Below are 20,749 nucleotides of genomic sequence, written 5' to 3'. Positions count from 1 at the left end.
TCACTCTTTAAACTTATGACCCTAAGGACTGTAGCCTGCCAGGCTCCTGTGTCCGTGGGATTTTCCAGGCAAGAATACTGGAGCGAGTTGTCATGCCCTGCTCCAGGGGATCTTTTGGATCCAGGGATCAAACTTGCATCTCTCATCTCTTCTGCATTGGCAAGCAGATTCTCTACCACTACCACCACCTGGGAAGCCCAATAGAAAAACTAGAGCTTTGTTATTGTGTTTGTTGCTCCTAAACAGTTGCAGAAAATATACTGAAATAGGTGGCATCTTTCCTAACAGCACTTTATAGAATGTGATTATCATGATGCTATACATACTGTAACCAGATATGTCCAGCAGAAGGCCACCTGAATCTTGTGAAATTTCTCTGAAATCTGAGCTGATTCTTGTTCATCTAGGTAGCTCATGATTTATAAGAGTAAAACAACAGTTCTGATTTTTGATAACCTCTGATATTTCTGGCTTTACTAAACTGTGGCCGAGGTTAACATGAATTTAGGCACAACTGAAATTTATTTTAAAAACCTTGTTGATCAGTAGAATAAATATATTGTCTTTTCTTCTGCATTGTGTGTGTGCTACTCTTGAACTCATTTGGCCATTTTTCCTAGTTCACTTTTCTATAGCAACAGTATCCAAAAGTCTATATGTTAACTGTGTGACGTGAAATTGTATCAGTGCTTGTCTCATGAAAAGAGATTATATTTTAGCTCTGAGTGCCTCAGACACAAGAGACACTTAATAAATATTATTGACAGACTGAAATATGTATAAAAGAGAGGAGGTTTCAAAAATATAAAACAGTTGTATCATGGGAACACACTAGTTTTCCAGTCAACCTGGAATTATTTTTCTTCCCTCAACCTGTCAACTCCCAATACAAAACAGAACAAAATCTTACCAGTAAATATATAGAAAGATCAAGTGAAAAATGTTTATTGTGAGGGGCTTCCCTGGTTTCTCACTGTAATGAATCTGCCTGCAATGCAGGTGATCCAGGTTCAATCTCTGGGTTGGAAAGATCTGCTGGAGAAGGAAAATAGTAACCCATTCCAGTATTTTTGCCTGGGAAATCCAATGGACAGAGGAGTGTGGCAGGCTACAGTCCATGGGGTAGCAAGAGTCAGACATGAATTAGTGACTAAACAACCACCACCACCTAATAAAAAGTATTCTTCAGTATCTGTGTTTCCTTTACTTGCTTGACCTAGGTGGTAATAATGACTTCAATGTATGAAGAACCCTTGGGTTCTACCCAAAAAGACCATGTCTTTCAGGCATGTTGGATTTCCTTCTGTTTTCATTTAAATTTATGAAGCCACTCCACTATAAACTGGGATGCCATAATTTAGAAACTCACTGTGATTAACCCTGATATTGATTGGAACTAGTAAATAGCATTTTAAAAAAAGAATAATATTTTTTAGAGAGAGAAAAATATTTTATTCCTACTAATCTGTCAGTAGCTAAATTGTCACAAGTCATTATAAAACAGGATATCAACAAACCAAACATGCTTGGTACTCTTCACCAATTTTTTTTTTAATTGAAATGTAGTTGATTTACAGTGTTCTCTTCAATTCTTTCTCATCTGAAATTTATGGACAAAAATAGTGGTTTGTGATATTTCTTTGGCTTTGAGCAAAGTGACACAGTGAAATTGAGGACTTCTTACCTTGTAGTTTGCTATTCATGGGATTTTCAGTTAGAGCTCAAATAAATGTGTTTTCTTAATGAAGAGAAAATAACTGAATTTTTCAAATACTAAGATTTTTCATATATTTTATTTTTTAATAAAGAAATTGTGGTGTATATATGAAATGGAATATTATTCACCCATAGATAAGAAGGAAATCTTGACATTTGCAACAACTGCATGGTCCTCAGTTCATTTCATTCACTTAGTCCTGTCTGACTTTTTGCAATCCCATCAACTGCAGCACGCCAGGCTTCCCTGTCCGTCACCAACTCCCCGAGGTTGCTCAAACTCATGTCCATTGAGTCGGTGATGGACTCATGATGCCATCCAGCCATCTCATCCTCTGTTGTCCCCTACTCTTCCTGCCTTCAATCTTTCCCAGCATCAGGGTCTTTTCAAATGGTCAGTTCTTCGCATCAGATGGCCAAAGTATTGGAGCTTCAGCTTCAGCATCATTCCTTCCAGTGAATATTCAAAACTGATTTCCTTTAGGATGGACTGGTTGGATCTCCTTGCTGTCCAAGGGACTCTCAAGAGTCTTCTCCAACACCACAGTTCAAAAGCATCAATTCTTCAGCTCTCAGCTTTCTTTATGGTCCAACTCTCACATCCATACATGACTACTGGAAAAACCATAGCTTTGACTAGACGGACCTTTGTCAGCAAAGTAATGTCTCTGCTTTCTAATGTGCTGTCTAGGTTGGTCATAGCTTTTCTTCCAAGGAGCAAGCGTTTTTTTAATTTCATAGCTGTAGTCACCACATGCAGTGATTTTGGAGCCCAGGAAAATAAAGTCTGTTACTATTTCCATTGTGTCCCCAATATTTGCCATGAAGTGATGGCACCAGATGCCATGATCTTAGTTTTTTGAATGTTGAGTTTCAAGCCAGCTTTTTCACTCTCAGTTTCATTAAGAGGCTCCTCAGTTCCTCTTTGCTTTCTGCCATAAGGGTGGTGTCATCTGCATATCTGAGGCTATTGATATTTCTCCTCACAATCTTGATTCCAGCTTGTGCTTCATCCAGCTCAGCATTTCCCATGATATACTCTGTATGTCAGTTACATAAGCAAGGTGACAATATAAAGCCTTGACGTACTCCTTTCCCAGTTTGGAACCAGTCCAGTGTTCCATGTCCGGTTCTAACTGTTGCTTCTTGACCTGCATACAGATTTCTCAGGAGACAGGTAAGGTAGTCTGGTATTCCTGTCTCTTGAAGAATTTTCCACAGTTTATTGTGATCCACACAGTCAAAGGCTTTAGCATAGTCAATGAAGCAGAAGTAAATGTTCTTCTGGAATTCTCTTGCTTTTTCTGTGATCCAGCGGATATTGGCAATTTGATCTCTAGTTCCTCTGCCTTTTCTAAATCCAGCTTGAACATCTGGAAGTTCTCAGTTCACATACTGTTAAAGCCTCACTCGGAGAATTTTGAGCATTATTTGCTAGCATATGAGATGAGTACAATTGTATGGTAGTTTGAACATTCTTTGGCGTTGCCTTTCTTTGGGATTGGAATGAAAACTGACCTTTTCCAGTCCTGTGGTCACTAATGAGTTTTCCAGATTTGCTCGTATATTGAGTGCAGCACTCTCACAGCATCATCTTTTAGGATTTGAAATAGCTCAACTGGAATTCTACCACCTCCACTAGCTTTGTTCATGGTGATGCTTCCTAAGGCCCACTCGACTTTGGACTCCAGGATGTCTGGCTCTAGGTGAGTGATCACACCATCGTGGTTATCTGGGTCATGAAGAATTTTTTTGTATAGTTCTTCCATGTATTCTTGCCACCTCTTCTTAATATCTTCTGCTTCTGTTAGGTCCATACCGTTTCTGTCCTTTATTGTGCCCATCTTTGCATGAAATGTTCCCTTGGTATGTCTGATTTTCTTGAAGAGATCTCTGCTGCTGCTGCTGCTAAGTCGCTGCTCAGTCGTGTCCGACTCTGTGCAACCCCATAGACAGCAGCCCACCAGGCTCCCCATACCTGGGATTCTCCAGGCAAGAACACTGGAGTGGGTTGCCATTTCCTTCTCCAATGCATGAAAGTGAAAAGTGAAAGTGAAGTCGCTCAATCGTGTCTGACACCTAGCGACCCCATGGACTACAACCCACCAGGCCCCTCCATCCATGAGATTTTCCGGGCAAGAGTACTGGAGTGGGTTGCCATAGATTAGGTTAGTACTTCTAATTCCCAAGGAGTTATGAAATGCTCGAAGAGACTGAAAAGTTTGACCGAGAAAGGAGAGTTCGGTCCACACGCTTTGCCCATTTGTGGTCGGTTCCCGAAGGAGACATTGGGTGCCTCTTGGCATTGGCAGGTCGGTATAACCCCCGACAGGTTTCTGCCATAAGCCGTATAAGATCACCGTGGAACCGCAGAGCAGGGCTCCTTACTTGCTTCACGCAGGGCATGTTATTCATTCACACAAGCACACCGTAGAGTTAGTAAAGCACAGCAGAAAACGTGTTTGCTAAGAGAACAAAGAACTAGAGCTCCAAGCATCCTTACCTTGTCCTGAAGGATCCCAGACGAGCCCCCAAGATGAAAAGTTGTTGTTGAATCACGCGAAGACACCGGGGTTCTTGGCCCCCGGAGGAGAAGAATTCAATCCGGGGCCAGAGACTAGGCTTGATCGCTCAGAGCTTTTGTGTAATAAAGTTTTATTAAAGTATAAAGGAGATAGAGAAAGCTTCTGACATAGGCATCAGAAGGGGCCAGAAAGAGTACCCTAGTTGTTTACTAGAAGAGATCTCTAGTAAACATATTTCTTGATCTCAGCAGCCGCATGTGGCAAGTGACTTCCGTGTTAGACAGTTTGGGTCTAGAACATGGGCAAGTTTCCTTCCTTTGACTTCATAACAAACCAGACACTACTTTGTGTCTTAAGGGGTGTTGGGTCTGGCAGGTGATCTGTCCTTCATGTTTCTCTGTGATGTATGACCTTTGCGTAGAAGGGCTGGGGCCAGGAGGTAGGAGGGTTCCCTGCTCTGTTGGCAGTTGATTATTTTTGCCTAGGACCAAAGCTCATCATCTGTGCCTGCCACCTGCAGATGGTGGGAAGCATCTTAGAAGTAGATGCACTTATAGATAGCCCTTCAGAATTTGACATACTGATGAACAGCAGATCCTCAATATTTTTCCATTAAAACTCAGGTGAAAAGGATCATTTAAGAAAATATTTTGAGCTTATGGAGATAGAACAGTTTAGATAAGTAAATGTTTTCCAAGGTAAAGGTAAATGCTAATAAATACTTTGAATATTTTTCTTGGATCTCAGTATTGGATCCCAAAAAAGATTGATTTGTGTCCATTCCCAAAACATATCTGTCTGCTCGAAGGAGGAAACATTCTGCCTTGATTAAAATATTCAGTGCACCAAATAACAAAAATGCTGGAAAAAATTCTAAGCACTTAATAAATTATAGCTATTGGCACCCCCCCCCAAAAAAAAGTTCAGTGCATCCCTATGCTTATGTTTAATAATATCTTACTGTTAAATGTTACATCTTCTTTACTTCAAATTAAGACAACTTCTTTTGTCATGTTACCTTAATGCAGTCTTTTTTCCCCCCTCTATGATATTGTGATTTATAAGAAATACATATATTTGGTCTTCATCTCCAATCCGTGACACAGGGTTTCTAAAACGCTTGTAAATTCCTATGTGATGAGAATACTGGGAGCAGCTTTTGTTCCAGTCTAGTGACTCGGATGGCTCTTAGATGGGGGCTGGTCACCACAAGGACCACATGATTAGAAGCCTGGAATTATCAGCCCTGTTCCCCACTTCTCTAGAGAAGGAAGCCTCCATAAAAATCCCTGAAGCATGGAGTTGGGAGAGCTTCCAGGTTAGTGAACACGTCCATGTACTGAGAGGGTGATGTACTCCAACTCCATGGGACGGAAGCCAGACCTCACCCTGTGTATCTGTATTCTTTATCACATCCTGTAATAAATTAATCAATGCACATAAGTATTTGTTAGGGTTCAGTGAGTTGCTCTAGCAAATTAGTTGAACCTAAGGAGGCTGGGGATCTCCTGCTTGTGATTGGCACCTGAAGTGGGAGTGGGGTGGTGCAGACTTGTAGGGCTGAACTTTGCCCTCCGTAGGGTCAGAATTGAGCTCCACTGGAGGACTCTGTGCTGATGTCTTGGATAACTGCTTGGTGTGGGGGAAAACCCCCCACACATTTGGTAACCAGAAGTGTCAGAAGTGAAGTATTCTGTGTGAATAGTGATGGAAAACTACAGATGAAAACTGGTTTTTTCCACATACATGTCCTCCATCAGCCTGTTGTTGTAATGTGGAAATAAGGGCTGTAATGTCTTTTAGTTTATTCGGAAAAGCTGGAAATCCCTAATTTCTTGAGTGCATATAGATTTTTATAAATTTCTATTCATTTCTTCTCTTATTTGAATTAAAAAATAAATGAAGATACTTTTCTAAAATGTATTTTATTGAAATATAGTTGATTTAAAATGTTGTGTTAATTTCTGCCGTACAGCAAAGTGGTTCCGTTTTATATGAGTGTGTGTGTATTTTTTCATATTCTTTTCCATTGTGGTTTATCACAGGATTGTGAATATAGTTCCCTGTACATGTAGTAGGACCTGTGGTTTGCATTCTCTGTACAGTGGTTTGCATCCGCTAGCCCCTTCTTCCTCAGCCCCTTGACAACCACAGGTCCGTTCTCTGTATCTGAGAGTCTGTCTTGTAGACAAGTTCACTTATGTCGTATTTTAGATCCCACATACACGTGCTATCATGTGGTTGAAAATACTTTCTAAGAAAACCTTTTTCTCTGATAGTTACTACTTGATTATTGTCCATTTTTGTGGTTTTAGTGAGAGTCACATCGCAAGGATCATGAACAAATTTAATGAGTGAGGAGATTTTTGACAGATAAAAGAAAGTTATTTAAGTACTTAGAAGGTGAGTTAAAGCATCATCATTTGAAGATAGCATTGTGTTTTTGTGTCTGTTCCTACAAGCACAGCAAAATGGCAGGGTCCTTGAAGGCAACCAATAAGTATTTCCTTCAAATTGATTTCTTAAGTGAGTGTCATTGGAACTCCTGATTTTTAAAAAATAAGTTAATGCTGTGCTCAGAATGGGCTTCCCTGGTGGATCAGACAGTAAAGAATCTGCCTGCAATGGGGGAGACCTGAGTTCAGTCCCTGGATAGGGAAGATCCCCTGGAGAAGGGAATGGCAACCTAGTCCAGTATTCTTGCCTGGAGAATCCCAGAATAAGTAAAACTACCATTTTTAGTTGTTGTGAAGGCATTTTCTTTAATAAAGTGTACATTTTTAAAAAGTTTTATTTTTATAATTGAGCTACCAAGTTAAAGTTGCATTACATTGATCTTAACTTTGATCTGGAGGTGCAAAACACAAATTTAAGCCAGTTAACCCTGGGCTGTAGTCCTTGGAGAAAAGGTCATTTGACTTCTGCAGTAAACATTTTACTGAAATTGTTAGCTGTTCTTTATTTTTTGTTTACTGCCTAGCAGCCCCAGAAGTGTGGTTCCTTTGCTTCCTCAGTCTAGCTCCAGTCCAGCCTGATAAAAGTCAGTTTTTCAGGTTGCTACCATTCCAGGTTTATGATATATGTTTTCTCCTTGGCCCTCATTGCCTTTGGTAATCTCTTCTTTTTTCCTATTCAGTTATCTCTGTCATTTCATCTCATTGGGTATTTTCAAACATTCCCAGCTCTTCTCTGGTCCATTTTATAGTCCCTTGCTCCCTACTCAGTCAACTCTCCTTCACATGGGAAAGTAAGGATACTAGGTTGGACTTTTGTCAGATTTTTCACCCTCTTCTGTATAAATGTGTCTCTGTGATCAGACTTTCTGGTCTCTCAGCCTCCTTCCTTGAAGTCTCCAAGGAAGAGGTCTTTCTCTTCTAGTTCCTCACTAATCCTTCCACCTGTGCACTTGATCACATTCTTCCTGCTTCCTCTGAGACTTAATTCTATCAGTTACTCCCTTTCCTGTATTTTTATCCTTTTTATCCCTACTGGCTCCTAGAAAATATGCTGAAGCTTCTGCTTCTTATTTAGCTGATTTAACAAAAGCCTTATTCAACTCTTCCTTCTTTCGTTGTCAGGTTCCTACCCAAGGTACACAGTATTTGCCGTGTCCACTTCACTTATGCGTGGAAAACTGCCCGTATCACAGTTAATGATACAACTTAAGCTGATGGACGTACTCCTCCATCACTCAACTGCAAGCCCCACCTGCTCCTACTTGGACCGCTGCAGGTGTTTCTTAATTTTTCTGCCTGCCCTCAGTCTTCCCTTTTCCAGTTTATCTTTCCTACAACTGCAGAGTAATCTTTCGAAATACAGATATGATCATGTTACCCTTCTCTCCTCAAAACCCTTCAGAGGCTCAGCGTTGCCCATGGGTACAGATAAACTCTCCATAACGCATATGAAGCCACTAATGATTTGACCTCCTGCTCTCCAGTCTTACAGGCTACAGATTCGTTTGTAGTACCTCCTGTGGTTCCAAAAGCTACGTGCTGTGTCACAGTTCTGAGTCTTTTGTATTCTGAGCCCTCTAGGGGAGTAAAAAACTTTTTTGTATTCCTAGTGATCTCCTCCTTAACCTTGAGCACAGTCAAGCCTCCTACCAGACTTTCCCCGATTTCTCTTTCCTCCACCTCCAACCTATCACCAGTATACTGCCATGGAAGAGTTAACCACTATTTTGTGGATTTTTATATAACTAGGGGATACTACCATTTTTTATTGCACAACGCAGTCTAAATATTTGTCTTTATGTTTGCCTCCCTTTCTGGCCAGATCTCCTGGAGAGAAAGGAGCCATTTCATTAATACTAATGTGTTACCTGCAGCACCTGGCATAGTGCCCTGCACGTGGCAAGGATTCCATACATATTTGTAGAATAAGTGAAAAAAGTTGGACTGATTTCAGCAAATATTAATTGGTGCTCCTTCTGTAGGCTTAGTGTTATTACTTTTAAAGTCAGATAATACGTTTTGGATTGTTTCTTTTTTGTGATTTTTATTTATTATTTCTGGCTGTTCTGGATCTTCGTTGCGGTGCAGGCTTTTCTCTAGTTGTGCAAGCAGGGGCTGCTCTCTAGTTGCGGTGCTTGGGTTTTCTCACTGTGGTGGCTTCTCTTCTTGCAGAGCACTGGCTCCAAGATATCTGGGCTTCAGCAGTTGCAGGTCCTGGACTCTCGAGCACAGGCTCGATAGTTGTGGCCCACGGGCTTAGTTGCTCCACGGCATGTGGGGTCTTCCCGGACCAGGGATCAAACCTGTGTCTCTTGCATTGGCAGGCAGATTCTTATCCAGTGTACCACCAGGGAAGTCCTGGATTGTGTCTCTTTGATATCATTGCACTTAATGCTGGGCTGCTGTGTCATACAGTTTTAAAGACATCTAAAGAGCAGGGAGGAGGATGTGTTTGTAGCTAGTGACTTAATACAGTAGTCTATGTGAGTACTTAGGTCTTTCCCTCATGTTGTCATGGTGCTCAGTACAAGCTTGTCCTTGCATTTCTTTCCTAACCAAATTGTACAAAGCTAGAGGAAAGGCTTCATGAAATTGATCATCATTTTTACTCTGGCTTCCAGTCTTCCTCTCTTCCTCTCCAGGTGGCTTCCAGAGGGCTCCATCTGAAATGCAGATCTGATAATTGACTCCTCCGTTCATGATGCTTCGGTTCTTTGGTTTCCATTTTTCTGTATGTCTGTCACTTTCGTAGCCTCCCACTTTACCAAACATAAGATCTGGTTCTTAGATAGACTTCTTCTGAAAGTTCGTTGTCACCAGTAGGACTGTTCTGTATCCCTTTTGCACCTGCAGCTGACAACACACACTGTCCTCTGTTTCAAGCATATGGTTCCAGAGGATAAACGTACCAACACACTGGTGATGTTTATGTTCTACGCGTCAGTCTTCTCCAAGCATCTGCCACACAGGCCCAGAAACAGAGAAGTGGTTTCAGCTACTGGCTGCCAGGGGAACAGAAGGGTTGCCACAACAAACTGGGCAAACAACCCCGAAAGTCCCCAAGAAGCATAAACTCACAATGCTGGAAAATCAAAATTAGTAAAGGATGGTGCATTTTTGATTCTCGACCTGAACTTTGTCCCCTGTGCCCCTATGTCAAGCGTGTACTGCTTTCTGCAGCAACTGGGGCATCTGTAGGAGAGTGCATTTGAGATTCACTCAGCTTTTGAAGGATGAAGTATTTGAAATTTCTGTGCTCACCCAGTAGTTGCTTTGTAGTGGCGCTGGACTGGGCTCCCGTTGGAAGCTTGGTCTTTTGACTGACATTGATAAAGTTGGCTCCAAGGGGACCCAGCATCCTCTTTGCCCTGGCGCCACTGGGCCCGCCACCCTCCACCAAACCCCCCCCACTCACTCTTCCTCCCACTCCCTCCCGCACCACCTCTCTATCCCTCACTTGAACTGGCTGCCAGAGTTCACAGACAGCTGGGCAGAGAGTGGCTAAATCTGCTCAGCTGCCCGGGAAGCTTGGCGGCCAGGCTGAGGGAAGGAAGCATCGGCTCTCTTTGAAGGTCGGCTGCCAGTGAATCTCAGGCAGCTGGACTTCAAAGGGGGGACCGCCGGGCTTTCCCTCCTGTCTAGGCAGGTCATTCCACGGCACCGTGCTTCCGGTGTTGGCATAGTGGCTTTCAAGTTCCTCTTCAATTAAAGAGCTGAATTGAAAGCTGCGCTTGTGTCCACATTTGTGTTTTTTATGTGCTGTTGCCAGTCTAAGATCCTAACTCCTGTTACTCCAAGCTTAGGAGTAAAGATGGATGCAAAAAGGTAGCAGCATCGCACAAGGGCAGCTCAGGAGATCCACAACAGTCAGTAGGATCTCCTCATTGCTAGCTGTGTCCTGTGTTATTTACCAAGCTTTAAATTACTTCAGGGACTCTCAGTGTGATCTTCTTGAGTAAAGGCTTGTCAGCGTATGCTTATGGGCTGAGTTGAGCTAGTGACCTGGAATTGGGTCTGGTCATGGACAGTGACTTTATCTGTTACCAAAAACTGTTGTGTTTGCTCACCCACTAGCCCGCCTTCACTGTCTTGCTGCACTTTCCCACCTTTCACCTTCAAATTCCCTTGGTGATTGAGGAGAGGACTGGCTTAATACGGAAAGAGCAAGGGTGCTGCACAGAGTCCAGGTCCACCTTAGTTGCAAATGGGGGTCCGAGCTGAGGGAGACTCAAGTCAGAAGAGCCATGAGGATGTATGAGTACAGTGGTGGTTAAAGGTGCAGGTCCCAGAGCCAGGCTGCTTGGGTTCAAATCCTGGCCCTGCCACTGACCACATGACCTTACCTTTCTGCACCACCATGCTCTCCCTGAAAAACAAAGATATAATAGTGCTTATTTCATAAGGCTCTTGGAGGATTTTAAGAGGTTAATACCATGCACCTAGGACAGTGTCTGCTGCTGCTGCTGCGTCACTTCAGTCATGTCTGACTCTGTGCGATCCCATGGACTGCAGCCTACCAGGCTTCTCCGTCCATGGGATTCTCCAGGCAAGAACACCGGAGTGGGTTGCCGTTTCCTTCTCCAATGCATGAAAGTGGAAAGTGAAAGTGAAGTCACTCAGTCGTGTCCAACTCTTAGCAACCCCATGGACTGCAGCCCACCAGGCTCCTCCATCCATGGGATTTTCCAGGCAACAGTACTGGAGTGGGGTGCCATTGCCTTCTCCCAGGACAGTGTCTAGCTCAGAGTAAATGCTATAAATTTAGCATTTACTGTATTAGCTGTATTATCATGTGCCACATCCCATTGACCGGGGCTAGAGGAGCTGAAAAATGACTGGTTTGTGATTTTCACTGCCCCTGTATGGATGAAAGGCTGGTAGCTTCTGCCTTAGATGGAATTTGTAATAGCATTTTTTCCCAGAAATCCCTAATAGTGTAAAAAAAAAATGTGAGGTTTGAAGAAGAAAAAAGTTACTTTATGTTATCCATCTCTCTCCTTGCATTGCCTTTCCTGGGAGTACAAGGAGATGCAGTTCATTTAGAGCTATTATAGTAATAATCTGTGCAAACCCAAAACCAGCCTAGTTTAAAACATGGCTGCAAATGTAAATATAGATATATAAATAAGTAAAAAAAAAATGGTGTTTTAGTAAGGAGTACAGTTTCTAGAGTTAGATTCAGGGTTCCAATTTTTGCTCTATTTATTAGTCATATTCTTTGGGTAAGTTACCTCTCTAAGCCTCAGTTTTCTTGGTTGTTAAATGAGATGATAATTACAGGAGGCTTGTTTTAAGAATGAAATTAGGAAATTTTATGTTGCATCAAGTAGCAGTATGTTCAGTAAATGTACCTGTTATTATTATTACTATTGCCATCACCATTAGTGTTACAAGCTAAAATTATTGTTGAATCACAAGGAAGCCTTTTTAGTTTATATAACAATGATTTTTACAAATAGAGTGCCTCTCCCAAAGATTTTTCTTCTCTGTAGATCCAAGGTCAGCAAACTACAGGCCGAATCCCGCCTGCCACCTCTTTTTATAAATAAGGTTTTGTTGGGCCACAGCCTCATCCACTTGTTTACCGTCTGTGGCTGCTTTCATACTGTCACAGCACAAGTGAATAGTTGCAACAGAGACTTTACAGTCCCCAAAGCCTAAAATATTTACTGTCTGGCCTTTTCCAGAAAAAGTTTACTAACCCTTGCTCTAAATATATAGTTCCCCAATTAAGATCCAGAGAATGTTAATTCTGTTCATGTTAGTAAGTACTTTCTGAAAAGAAGGAGGGAAAAAAAAAATGGTTCCATAGTGAAATAAGCTTTGGAAATGTTAGAGAAGTTGATTTATTCTAGGACTACTGCTTAAAAGACCCTGGCTTTTAATCTACTAATGTGCATTGTGAATCTTCAAGACAAGGCCACGGTATGCAAATAAACTCTGGTTTCCCAGGCTTTCTTGGCCATAGAATGACCCCCATCCCATCCCCCACCCCTAGATCTGATGATGTTACGCACAACATCTTTTGGGAAACCCTGCTTTGAGACTTCTCTTTAGAAGGACTTTCTTCTTAAATCATTCCTTTTGGTGACATAGGTGTATCCTCATTTAGAGAGCCACAAAATATCATATGAGATTCTGTATTACCTCATTTTTCCCCCAGTAAACTTATACTTTGCTTAAAATTATAATAATAAAATATACCAGATATTTAAAAGCTCTAATAAGATAACGGCCCCATCTTTAAATGAGTCTATATGATGTCTCAGAGGTTAGAAATGGAGTCTCCAAGTCCAAAGTTTGATTTCATGCTTTCTTGCAATCTTAAAAGCAGGAGTTTTTTGTAGGGCTCTAACGTTTATTTGCATCCAGATTTCTGAAGCATAAATCTCGAGTGCCTAACTGGGATACCAGCTGATCTCAGCTCGGGTTTATAAGAAGGGAGATTAATGTGAAGGTAACTTGTGCCCGAGCCATAAGGGGTTTGTTTTATAGACTAAAGTAAACACCTTGAATTTCAAGTTGCAAGCACATGGGGAGCCAGAAGATTCCAGAGCAGTGGCATCATGTTCTGCCTGTGACTCACAGAGCTCGTGGCTGAGCCTTCTGCAGCTGCAGCTTCCAGCTGGTCATCAGACAGAGCCCTAGGTAGTGGCACACTGCGTTCACCTGGTCCGAGATGACCAAACACATGAAATTGCAACATTGTCCAGTGACGAATGAAGGCTGGGCTATCTCTTTGCCAAATACAGTTGAAGAATAAATGCTACGGTCATAACTGTTTTCTGAAATCACAGGGGTTGCAGCAGTGAACCTGGACTGAGAGTGGAGAATCCTGCTGACAAGTTCAGCTCTGGTCATACGTGCTCCCTCTCACTTCCTCCCTCTCCTCCCCTCACCCCTCCCGTGAGTGTCCTTATTATGGCAGAAGTCAGTTCTTAGTCATTTTGATGCCCTTTAAACCTGGCTTATGTTTGATGCAGGAAATGTTTTATGAAAGAATAAGAGGTCTTAAGTGTTTCTTCTTCTTTCCCAACTTGTGAATCATTGTAAGAAAATTCTACACTGTCTCTTCATTTGTCATCTCTATGTTGTGTGTATAATGGGTCCTCAGTAAATGTGATTGATGTTGTAAATATGGATCCTAAAAATTTTATTATTACACTATTTTATGAGAGATGATAAATGGACTTTCCAGAAACCTTTGTCAGATATCATTGTCTTTGTCTTTATTTTTAAAAAGTAAAGGAAGAGAGGTAGAGAGTGGAAAGGAATGAGGAAAGGGGACAACATCTTGGCTGGAATATAATTATCTGTTTTAAAAAAAGTTAGGAACTTGGAAACTGTCAACTTGGTATGAAATATGTTGTTTCCTTGAAACATGCTCAAAAGTTCAGAGTTTCATTTGGTATATTTTTTATGTTCATCTTGTAAGCACCATGATATGTGATACATTACATATTATGCTGTGCTCTAAGACTCATTGGGGTTCTTAGAGTTCAGATGATGAGCCTGGGAAAGAAATAATCTGAAGCTGACCTACTTGAAAGAAAGGATCAGAAATGTTATTCATCTGGTAACATAAAGAAAAGCAATTTAAGCACACAACCCTCCCTTCTGTGTTTCCCATGAATGAGCTATTTCCAAGTATTCACCTCTCTTACTCAAATATTGTCTTCTGGAATCATTGTCTTAGTGTCAAAGAATATATAGAAGAAATGGCTGCAACTGGATGAAAACACTCCTCAACTATCTAGAGACAATAATTATCTCAAGCAATGCCAGCAAAGATTAAGAAACATTACTAGACAGAACTTTTATTCTCACAGGCAGATGCAAAAAGGTGAAAGTGGAGTGTAATGATTATATAAAGTACAGACATGATACAGTTGAATTAATTTTAATTGTTGGTTTGTACAGTACTCTTGCCTGGAAAATCCCATGGATGGAGGAGCCTGGTGGGCTACAGTCCATGGGGTTGCTAAGAGTCTGACACGACTGAAGCGACTTTGCAGCAGTAGCAGCAGCGGGACTAGTTTATGATGAACATTATTTGGTAGAGTGCTAATGTAGGGGAGCAAGAATTAACCTTCTTAAAACTTTATTAATGCTCCTGTAGTATCACCTGACCCATAATAATGTTAGACACATATAATGCTTACGATCTGCTCCACCTTGTTCACGTCCTTCATGTGTTGTATTAGTTAGCTTTTGCTGCATAAGAAACTCCCCTAGAACTTAGTAGCTTAAAACAACAAGCAGTAATTATTTCTCACAATTCTCTGGGTCGGGGGCAGATCTTCTGGTCTGAACTGGCTTGGCTTCTCTACTGCTTCTGCACTTAACTAACCGCTCCGTCAAGGCTGGGTACTCTAGACTGGCCTCACCAGCATGTCTGGCTATTGGCTAGCTGTCCGCTGGTGCTGTGGGATGACTGGACACATGTCCCTGGTCATCCAGAAAGTATCTTGTAATTTTTCACAAGGGTTCCAAAAGCAGCAAGAAAGCAAGTCCCTACATATATGCCTTTACAATTCTCTGCTTGTGTCTTGTTTGCTGATGTCCTCTTAGTTAGGGTTCTCAGAGAAGCAAATGTTAAGGCAGCATTAGATGCATAAAAGATTTGTTGCCAAATCTCCTGTAAGGGAAAAGTGTGTGGAGAGCTGGAGAGTATCAGGTGGTGATGCAGATCTGACTCCTGTGAAGGAGAGAGGGAGGCAACGAAGGAGGGCTGGCTAAGAAGAATCTCAGACTGCAGTACAGTTCTTTGAAAACTTTGGCCAGGCCAGTGGGAACTCCTTGAGTCCAAGTCAACCCAAGGCTTGTTAGTCTGCTCTAGCTATACTGATATCCCAGTTAGCATGGTGGCTACAGTTGAGACTACTACTTTATTCAGTCTATAGTCAACAATCCGTTTTTGGAAGGACGAGAATTCCTGCCCCACTGAGGAGCACTGTCCGTCCTCTTAGGAATCTGGCTACCTCTATAGTCAATTGGTTTCTGATCTGAAAATAGGGTCAGATATAGGAACAGAGCAAGAGATCATGATTTTTTTTAATTGAAATTACCATCTTTAGCCTCCTGCTTCTCTATTTCTCTCTCTTTTTGATTGTAGATATTAAGCAGTATCTTTGTTGTCTGCCCATCTCTTCTATCTCTAGGAATGCCATGTTCACACAGTATATTAATTTGACTATTGCAGAATCTTTTGGAGAGGTTTTATTGTCTAATTTTCTGTAATTGAAATGACTGTGGGAATAGCGAATTGAAAAGTACTTTTATATGACAGTTCCTATACTTTTGTATACATTATTCTCATAATCCTTACTATATATCTCCAAAGTCAGAGAAACAGGAGGAAATTATATTCAGTCTAGGCCTGTATTTTGGGGGTTCCCTGGTGGCTCAGAGGGTAAAGAATCTGCATGCAATGCAGGAGACTGAGTTTGATCCCTGGGTGGGGAAGATCCCCTGGAGAAGGGAATGGCTGCCCACTCTAGTATTCTTGCCTAGAGAATCCCATGGACAGAGGAGCCCCGTGGGCTACAGTCCATGGGGTTGAGAGAGTCGGACATGCCTGAACAACTAAGCGTGCGTGCATGCACGCACCCATCTATACTTATTCTGTTGTTTACTCTTGGCGTTTAAAAGAATCCTGGAACATTTTTAATACTGGTGGTATAGCAAGTAACCCTAACATGTGATTGAAAATATAGAATTGATTGGAATTGCTTGATTATCAGTTCAGTCACTCAGTTGTGTCTGACTGTTTGCGACCCCATGGACTGCAGCACGCCAGGCTTCCCTCTCCATCACCAACTCCTGGAGCTTGCCCAAACTCATGTCCACTGAGTCCATGATACAGTCGGTGATGCCATCAAACCGTCTTATCCTCTGTCATCCCCTTCACCTCCTGCCCTCAATCTTTCCCAGTCTTTTCCTCGGGGTTTTTTTTTACCATCTTAATTATTTTTAATGTACAGTTCAGTGGTATTAAATACATTATTGCTTTTAAACTCTGTTTTAAAGACAGTACAACATATTTTCACAGTTTTTCTTTATCAAGCAATTTCAAGGTAAAGAAATACGATTTTGAGAGTCAACCAAGGTGGCATGAGTCCTGCTACTGACCTTAAGCCCCTAGAATGATTATTCATCCTCTCTGAATCTATTCCCTTATCTATGAAATGAAAAATGTACCTACTTTGGAAGGATTTACATGATGAATAAAAATAGTCTATGTAATACACCTAGCACAGTACTTGGAACACAGCAGGTTCACAATACCATTATTATCGGCCAACACTTATTGATTGTTAGTCTCCTTTCTAAGGACTTGACCTGAACTTTCTCATTTTATCTTTACAATAACCCTATGAGGTAGGCAGTGTTATTGATCCTCCTTTTTCCCGACTGTTAAGATAGCTAATAAGTGGTAGAGCTAGAATTCATACACTTGAGTAGTCTCACACCAGACTGTGAGACTAACCACTTTGCTTCCCTGCCTCTATTGCAAATGGTTTTTATCCTTGATCAAGGCATTAATGGACTAGGCTTTGGTGCTCAGAAATTAAGAAGTAGGAGCACATGTTAAATTGACTGACCGTCATATGCAGGCACTAGGCTAGCCATTTCAAAAAGACTTTCCCATTTCAGTTACTATTTAATCACTGTCTTTATCACTTCTAAGAATTCATGAAATTTTCTAGAACCCTACAGATAGAAGCTGCTTTATTTTGTTAATAGTGCAGCTCTAGTTTCCCAGGATTTTTTAATTGCAGCTCTCCTTCTGGAAGGTAGGTAATCACATTGTTATTTATGGAAGAAACACTAATGAGATGCTAGGTTGACAGATGATACAAGATACTTGGTACCTTTGCTTCAGTTCAGTTCAGTCCAGTTGCTCAGTTGTGTCTGACTCTTTGCGACCCCATGGACTGCAGCACACCAGGCTTCCCTATCCATCACCAGCTCCCAGTTCAGTTCAGTTCAGTCACTCAGTCAGGTCCGTCTCTTTGTGACCCCATGAACCGCAGCATGCCAGGCCTCCCTGTCCATCACCAACTCCCAGAGTCTACCCAAACCCACGTCCATCGAGTCGATGATGCCATCCAGCCATCTCATCCTCTGTTGTCCCCTTCTCCTCCTGCCTTCAATCTTTCCCAGCATCAGGGTCTTTTCCAATGAGTCAGCTCTTTGCATCAGGTGGCCAAAGTATTGGAGTTTCAGCCTCAACATCAGTCCTTCCAATGAACACCCAGGACTGATCTCCTTTAGGATGGACTGGTTGGATCTCTTTGCAGTCCAAGGGACTCTCAGGAGTCTTCTCCAACACCACAGTTCATAAGCATCAATTCTTCAGTGCTCAGCTTTCTTTATAGTCCAACTCTCACACCCATAGATGACCACTGGAAAAACCATAGCCTTGACTAGACGGACCTTGTTGGCAAAGTAATGTCTCTGCGTTTTAATATGCTCTCTAAGTTGGTCATAACTTTCCTTCCAAGGAGTAAGCATCTTTTAATTTCATGGCTGCAATCACCATGTGCAGTGATATTGGAGCCCAGAAAAATAAAGTCAGCCACTGTTTCCACTGTTTCCCCATCTGCCATGAAGTGATAGGACTGGATGCCATGATCTTAGTTTTCTGAATGTTGAGCTTTAAGCCAACTTTTTCACTCTCCTCTTTGACTTTCATCAAGAGGCTCTTAAGTTTTTCTTCACTTTCTGCCATAAGGGTGGTGTCATCTGTATATCTGAGATTATTGATATTTCTCCTGGCAATCTTGATTCCAGCTTGTGCTTCCTCCAGCCCAGGGTTTCTCATGATGTACTCTGCATATAAGTTAAATAAGCAGGGTGACAATATACAGCCTTGACGCACCCCTTTTCCTATTTGAAACCAGTCTGTTGTTCCATGTCCAGTTCTAACTATTGCTTCCTGACCTGCGTACAGGTTTCTCAAGAGGCAGGTCAGGTGGTCTGGTATGCCCATCTCTTTCAGAATTTCCCACTGTTTCTTGTGATCCACACAGTCAAAGGCTTTGGCATAGTCAATAAAGCAGAAATAGATGTTTTTCGGGAACTCTTTTGCTTTTTCGATGATCCATCAGATGTTGGCAATTTGATCTCTGGTTCCTCTGCCTTTTCTAAATCCAGCTTGAACTTCTGGAAGTTCACGGTTCACATATTGCTCCCACAGCCTGCTCAACCTCATGTCCATCGCATCCGTGATGCCATCCAACCATCTCATCCTCCTTTGTCCCCATCTCCTCCCATCTTCAGTCTTTCCCAGCATCAGGGTCTTTTCAAATGAGTCAGTTCTTCACATCATGTGGCCAAAGTTTTGGAACTCCAGCTTCAGCATTAATCCTTCCAGTGAATATTCAGGACTGATATCCTTTAGGATTGACTGGTTTGATCTCCTTGCAGTCCAGGGGACTCTCAAGAGCCTTTCCAACACAACAGTTCAAAAGCATCAATTCTTCAGCACTCAACTTTCTTTATGGTCCAACTCTCACATCCGTACATGACTACTGGAAAAACCAGAGCTTTGACTAGATGGACCTTTGTTGGCAAAGTAATGTCTCTGCTTTTTATATGCTGTCAAGGTTGGTCATAGCTTTTCTTCCAAGGAGCAAGTGTTTTTTAAATTTTATGGCTGCAGTCACTATCTGCAATGATTTTGGAGCCCAAGAAAATAAATTCTCTCACTATTTCCCCATTTATTTGCCATGAAGTGATGGGACCAGATTCCGTGATCTTAGTTTTTTGAATGCTGAGTTTTAAGCCAGCTTTTTCACTCTCCTCTTTCACTTTCATCAAGAGGCTCTTTAGTTCCTCTTTGCGTTCTGCCATAAGGGTGGTATCATCTGCATATCTGAGGCTATCGATATTTCTCCTGGCAGTCTTGATTCTAGCTTGTGCTTCATCCAGCCCAGCATTTTGCATGATGTACTCTGCATATAAGTTAAATAAGCAAAGTAACAATATACAGCCTTGATGTACTCCTTTCCCAATTTTGAACCAGTCCATTGTTCCATGTCCAGTTCTAACTGTTGTTTCTTGACCTGCATACAGATTTCTCAGGAGGCAGGTAGTGTGGTCTGGCATTCTCATCTCTTGAAGAATTTTCCAGTATGTTGTGATCCACATAGTCGAAGGCTTTAGCGTAGTCAATGAAGCAGAAATAGATGTTCTTCCGGAATTCTCTTGCTTTTTCTATGTTCCAGTGGATGTTGACAATTCAATCTCTGGTTCTTCTGCCTTTTCTAAATCCAGTTTGAACATCTGGAAGTTCTCAGTTCATGTACTGTTGAAGCCTAGCTTGGAGGATTTTGAGCATACTTTGCTAATGTGTGAGATGAGTGCAATTGTGTGGTAGTTTGAGCATTATTTGGCATTGCCTTTCTTTGGGATTGGAATGAAAAGTGACCTTTTCCAGTCCTGTGGCCACTACTGAGTTTTCCAAATTTGCTGGCATATTGAGTGCAGCACTTTAACAGCATCCTCTTTTAGAATTTGAAATAGCTCAACTGGGATTCTATCACCTCCACTCGCTTTGTTTGTGGTGATGCTTCCTAATGCCCACTTGACTTCACACTCCAGCTATTTTTAAGCTTGATTATAACTAAGCTTAAAAATAGATTCTCAGTGAATCTGTTGAATCCCCTGTCTATTTAGGGGGACTTAGGGGTAGATTTGTGGAGAAGGAAATGGCAACCCACTCCAGTGTTCTTGCCTGGAGAATCCCAGAGACAGAGGAGCCTGGTGGGCTGCCGTCTATGTGTCTGCACAGAGTCGGACATGACTGAAGTGACTTAGCAGCAGCAGCAGCAGCAGCAGCAGCAGGGGTAGATTTGAGAGGACAGTTAGATGTTAGTACACCTAGTTTGTTAGATAGCCTAGCATTTGTCTCATCTTGCTCTCAGAGTTTGATTTTTGGTAGCATAGTTGCATTTCAGCAACTTTCTAAGAGGAGGTGCCGACAACAGACTGAATAAATGTGTGCTGTGGACACAAGGCAGGGAGATAGTAGGTTAAATGCAACTC

At 41.9% G+C, this 20,749-nt stretch overlaps 1 protein-coding gene across 1 annotated transcript in view; it reads left to right on the top strand.

Moving 5' to 3' along the window:
• WDR70 (WD repeat domain 70) overlaps positions 1–20,749 on the top strand; it is a 278,708-nt gene that overhangs the window by 206,760 nt on the left and 51,199 nt on the right. The window lies entirely within an intron of this gene.

Source organism: Bos mutus, chromosome 20 (genome assembly GCF_027580195.1).
Source record: "Bos mutus isolate GX-2022 chromosome 20, NWIPB_WYAK_1.1, whole genome shotgun sequence".
In the NCBI taxonomy this organism is placed as follows: Eukaryota; Metazoa; Chordata; class Mammalia; order Artiodactyla; family Bovidae; genus Bos; species Bos mutus.
The sequence above is the reverse complement of the archived record's forward strand: the minus strand, read 5'-3'. Positions and strand labels throughout refer to the sequence as shown.